This window comes from Lissotriton helveticus, chromosome 9, assembly GCF_964261635.1.
Source record: "Lissotriton helveticus chromosome 9, aLisHel1.1, whole genome shotgun sequence".
Classification (NCBI taxonomy): Eukaryota; Metazoa; Chordata; class Amphibia; order Caudata; family Salamandridae; genus Lissotriton; species Lissotriton helveticus.
In genome coordinates, this window is record NC_136070.1 from 696798039 (window position 1) to 696804121 (window position 6083).

Genomic DNA, 6083 nt, shown 5'->3' on the forward strand with positions numbered 1-6083 from the left:
GCATTTTGAATTTACACTAACCGTGTACCATGAGTGATACCTACTATTATGAGGATGAGGGTGACTTTGAGGAGGAGGGGACAGAGTTTCTCGAGCAGGACCTGGTTGAGGCCCTTGACAAAGGGGTTCAACATTCCATGAATAAGGCGCTTGTACGCGCCATCACGCCCCTTAAGCGCCATTTGACTAAATATGAGCAGCAACAGGGTTGGGTGCCTTCCAAAAAATCCTCTTCATCTCCTGGCAATCCCCATTCTTCAGATTTTCGAAAGTTGGCTCAGTCCTTATCCTCTTCCAAATCTAAGACTCTTCCGGTTGATTTGGACAGTGATGACCAGAACTCTTCGTCATCCTCTGAGGTTCTTCCTCCGCCGCCAAAGAAGAAAAAATGTAAGGAACATTTTGTAGACGCGCCCAGTCATCCTCCTGTTCTGACTTTCGAGCCTGCAGATATTGTGCATCCTCATTCCACTGCGTGGCTCCCTTCCCCGGCTGTGGCGGAGTATGTTCAGCAACATATCCGTCAACCATTTGATAAAGACGTTCGTGCGCGTCTCCGCTCAGAATGTCCTCGGCCTGATTTGGCTGATAACCTAGCGGACACGCCTGAGGTCGACTCTTCCATGCTGACCTACTTGAAGAAATTTTCCAAGGACCCCAAGAAGGGTTTAGATAGGTCCTGGCGGGCTTGTCAGGACAAGGTTTTGGACCTCCTGGGACCTCTTACTAAGATTTTAGATTTAGGTTTCATGGCCAAGGAATCCTCATCCACAGTTGACCCTGATGAGTTGATCGAGTGGGCGCAGTGGGCGATTTGTCAGCTGGGAAACGCCAACTGCACGCTCTCTAGTGAGCGTCGTCGGTCCATACGCCTCAAGTTGGACCCCAAATTGGCCGAACTTTCGGCCTCCGAGGCGGGGGCCGCAGCTCAGGGCCTCCTTTTCGGGCAACCCTTTTTGAAGGAGCTCACTCATTTTGTCAGTACTTTCAGCAGCATTGACAAAGCCCAGGCATCTCTGAAGCGGGCCATGCGTCCGGTTTTCAGCAGGGCCGGACGATTTAGGGGGCGCTCGTCCGGCCGTGGTCAACCACCATCCAATCAGCGTGGATATCAGTCCCAAAGAGGAGGCCAGCAAGATTTGGGCTATGCCCAACGTTCAAATTTCTACCCTTCCAGGAAAGGACGTGGTCAATATAAGAAGGGACGTTCCGGTGGAGCTTCCGGCGGATATCACGATTCCGCCACTTCAGGTGAGACTTCTTCCTGCATGCAGTGTTGTTCTGGGGGGCAGGATCCGCCATTTTCTACACAATTGGCGCTCAATCTCCAGCGATGCATGGGTGCTGTAGACGGTTCAGGGATACAGAATCGAGTTCTATCACCCTTTGCGTCAGTCCCATCCTCCTTTTCCCCTTCATTTCTCAAGGCAAAATCAAGAGTTCATCACAGAGGAACTCAAGTCTCTGGAGTTGAAATGGGCAATTGTGCCGACCGTGCGCCACCCTCAGGGTTTTGCCAGCTCAGTCTTCCTGGTGGAGAAGAAGGGAGGGGGATCGAGGTTAGTGCTCAATCTGAAGGAGTTCAATGCAGGAGTGGTTTATCGTCACTTCAAGATGGAGGGCATCCATCTGTTGCGGGATCTCCTGCGGGAACGGGATTGGATGGTTCGTCTGGACCTCAAAGACGCTTACCTCTCTGTTCCAATCTTCCGTCCCCATTGCCGCTTTCTGCAGTTCCAGTGGCTGGGGACTTGGTATCAGTATCAGGTTCTTCCCTTCGGCCTTTCCTCAGAACCTTGGTGCTTCACGGAGCTGTTACGTCCGGTTGTGGAGTCACTCCGCACTCGCGTGGTTCGCTTAATCATCTATTTGGACGACATCCTCCTTCTGGCGATTGTCCGGTCAAGCTGATGTCCCATCTGGAGTGGACTATCGACCTACTTCAATCCCTCGGTTTTCTGGTGAATGTTCCCAAGTCTGTGCTACATCCTACTCAGGTGATAGATTTCTTGGGGTTCAGGGTCAACTCCCTTACTTGTCAGCTTCTGTTGCCCCATCAGAAGATTCGTTACATCAAACGGGAATTGACTTCCGTTATCTCGAATCAGACTGTGTCATTGAGATCGTTAGCACGAGTTGTCGGTCTCTTAGCGTCTTCCCTGCAAGCGATTTTCCCGGCTCCACTGCACTACCGTGCGCTGCAGCGTCTGAAGATTCAGCATCTTCAACGGGGCCTCCGATATTCCGATCAGAGTCCTCTTTCGGAGGAGGCGAAGTCGGAAATGCAATGGTGGCTGGATCATATGGAAGCCTGGAACGGCCGGGCTCTATTCGGATCCTCTCCGGAAATTGTGATCGAGTCGGATGCCAGTCGTTGGGGCTGGGGGGCCCGCTGCGGTCCAATCTCGACGGGGGGACGGTGGTCTCCTCAGGAACTTTCCCTACACATAAACTGTTTGGAATTGCTGGCGGGGTCGTTCGCGATCAAGTGCCTATCGCCTCTTCAGTCCCACTGCTGCATACTGCTCCGGATGGACAATGTATCAGCGGTACGTTACATCAACAAACTGGGAGGGACTCGGTTGAGGTTGTTGGCGGAAATTGCCAAGGAATTTTGGCATTATTGTCTTCAGCACAAGATCACAGTTATTGCGGAGTACCTCCCGGGTTGTCACAATCTTGTGGCGGATTGGAACTCCAGGTATCGGAAGGACTTCAGCGACTGGAGACTCCATCCTCGTGTGTTCCGCCAGCTTCTTCGGACTTGGGGCCCTTGTCTGATCGATCTCTTTGCGTCACGTCTCAACACCCAACTTCCCCAATTCTTTAGTTGGAGGCCGGATCCGGAGGCTCTGGCCACGGATGCTTTCCTTCAACCGTGGCCGACGTCCCTATGTTATGCGTTTCCCCCATTCATGATGATCCCCAGGGTTCTGGCTTATGCGACACGCTTTCGGGCGGAGTTGATTCTGATCACTCCTCTGTGGAGGGCTCAGTTATGGTTCCCAGTTCTCCTGGAGATGGCTTGTGCGTTACCATTCCTTCTTCCTCAGAAGTGGAATCTCCTGTTAGATCCGCTTCAGAATCCGCATCCCTGGTTCAGTCGGGCTCCCTCCTTCTCCTGGCGTGGCGGATTTCGGGGAACGTTGGGCGGTCTCAGGCCTTTCTGCGGACGTTACCAGATTTCTCAGCAACGCCTGGGCCCCAGGTACTCACAAACGTTACAGAGGTTCATGGAAACGTTGGAGTGATTGGTGTGTTCAACGGCAAGTTGATCCGACATCAGCTGATGTCTCTTTGATGGTCAATTTTTTGGCTTCTCTATCTTCTTCTGGTTTGGCGTACCGCACAGTAAACAATTTCTGGTCCGCTATTTCTGCGGGTCATCTTCCAGTGGATGGCAAACCTGTGGGAGAACATCCCCTAGTGGCTAAGGTTCTCAAAGGTATTCGTCTGGCTACTCCTCCACGTCCCAAATATGTTTCTTTGTGGGACGTTTCGGTTGTCTTGCGCTTCTTGGAAGCCTGGCCGGTCAATTCTTTGTTATCTCGGAAACAACTTTCGGTAAAACTTACTATGTTGTTGTGTTTGCTTTCCTGCAAACGGGTATCAGATGTCCGTGCTTTGGATTTAGCTGGACGTAGCTTCACTCCTGAGGGTGTTACATTTCGCCTCTCCAGGCGCACTAAGACCAATACTGAGGTCATTTCTTACCCTTCTTTTCCTGCTCGTCCTAACCTTTGTGTGGTCCAATGCCTTAAAGATTATGAGGTGAGTACTTCTCTTCTTCGTTCTGATTTGCAAGGTCAATTGTTGATTGCATTGCAAAAACCCTTTCGCCCAGTCACCCCGGCCACGTTGGCTTGTTGGGTACGTTGGCTTATGGGGGAGGCTGGCATTGATGTATCTGTGTTTGGTGCTTATTCTGCCCGTGGGGCCATGGCATCTAAGGCCTTCTCTTTGGGAGTCACCTTGTGGGACATTATGAAGGCTGCTGACTGGTCAACGGATTCTGTTTTCAAAACATTTTACTTTAAGCCTATTGCTACTGTTGCTTCTGTTGTGGTGGAGGAGCTTTAAACAAGCATAATCGGAGCCTCCTGTCCTGACATAGAATTCAAAATTTGCAAACATTCGTGACAAGAATTTTCAATTCTATTAAGGACTAGGAGGAGAGGATTATCCCACCCATTGTTTGTACATTGTACTTCATGATGAATGTTCCAGATTTACTCTGTATTCAAATGTTACTATTGACTTGTTTTTTCTACCCACCCTGCTTTAACATGTTCCTGTATGTGATGGACGTGTATTACGGCTTTGTATCTCTTTTCAGGATCTGATCCCAAGTGACGTCCCTACGGTGCGGCGTGGATGTTCCTGCCTTCTTCTTTGAGGATTGTTTCTCCTGTTTTCCCTTCGGCAGTTGCTGTGCTGAACTTTCTTCGTTGCCCTGGACTGGGGTTTGCTTTTTGCATTGACTTTCATGTACTGTTTTTCTGATCTCCTGGAATTCCTTCTCACCAAAGAAAGAGGAAGTGGGATTGTCTACAGGGCTATTTATAGTACAGACTCTATGGTTATAACCCAAGTGTTTCTGGGTAATGTAGTTTTTCAATGGCTGCTGGGCATTTCTAAATAAAGAAATGAGACTAGCATAATCCTCGCCTCCTAGTCCTTAATAGAATTGAAAATTCTTGTCACGAATGTTTGCAAATTTTGAATTGTACTTCAGACCACATTTATTCCATAAGAGCAATTTCATTTTTATTCTGCCTTAACAGAACATACCGGAGAGCGTGTGCATGTTATAATTTATTTTCGGAATTCGGACCCACATGAATTCTAACTGTTCATAAAATGGGTTTAAAAATCATATTTAACTCTTAAAGACAGTAAGGAATGGCGTGGTCGGGGGAGCCGCGGTGTCTACGCACTTACCAACAATTTGTAGGCTTTTGCAAGAGTTTGTTATTGGAATTGTAAATGACAATACCTTTTATTCATCTGTTTTAAAAACAACACATAAATAAAAGGCATTGCCATTTACGATGCCAATAGCTCAAACTCTCAGAAATGCGAAAACTGTCTTCTGCATCATACTATTCTAATCCTCACTATACTACATTCACTTTAATGCTATTTTTCTCATCATTCTCCTTCCAAGATCTTAAACATTGCTCCTCTCCTACTAAATTATGCTTAAACTACTACCCAGTTAACAAACCCTATTCTAATAACGTAAAATCTCGACAAGTCAAAAAAATACACTAATAAATACAAAACTAAAAAACAATACCATTTACAAAACAAATTGCATTAACTTTCACAAAGGCGAGATCTATTGCATTTCCAATGCTTGTTATCATATTATTATTATATGCTATTTTCTGCACAATTTACATGCCAAACATTTTCAGGGCTTGGCTGGTGCATGGGGTGTCTTACAACTCAGCTAGACCCTCTGCTCGACTTTGGCTCTGCTCTCCCTGTTAATTTGTTAGCTCGCCAACCTTTATTGACACCATGGAAGTCACAGATCACAAGTACTTCAAGATGTTCAACAAGGGAACCCAACACTATTAGTGACCATGCTGTGCGTGTCTGTGCCACTGAAACTTAACCTTGTTTTTTTCAGTACACAATAAACTATAATGACTGGCCTTGAGATACAGTCTCCCTTGTCCAGCCGAAGTCAGTAGAAAGTAATATACAAGTAGTTAAAATAATATTGAAAACTTTAAAAGGTTAACGACGAGGATGGGATTCGAACCCACGCGTGCAGAGCACAATGGATTAGCAGTCCATCGCCTTAACCACTCGGCCACCTCGTCCTGATGACAGCGAAAATGCTCCACCTTTAATATGTCTAGTAGGAGCGGTGTTTATTTTCTGAATAGATCTAGAAAGGGGATGATACTAACAAAGGGCTGCTATGGGCGAGTGCAAAAACTAAGAGAACGTAATTGGATTTTTTAACGTTGTGATAGTCTATTTACCCATAGTACTTCTGTAGGCATATTTCGGGAATATATCACTATTCCTATAAGATTTCTTGCATTCCGATATAAGCATTTTAACTG

The 6083-nt window shown here is 47.1% G+C and overlaps 1 non-coding gene across 1 annotated transcript; it reads right to left on the reverse strand.

Annotated features, from left to right (window-relative positions):
- Positions 1 to 5752: 5752 nt before the first annotated feature.
- On the reverse strand, positions 5753 to 5834 carry TRNAS-GCU (transfer RNA serine (anticodon GCU)). The gene has a single exon. It is a non-coding gene; the product is annotated as a tRNA-Ser (tRNA).
- Positions 5835 to 6083: the final 249 nt, after the last annotated feature.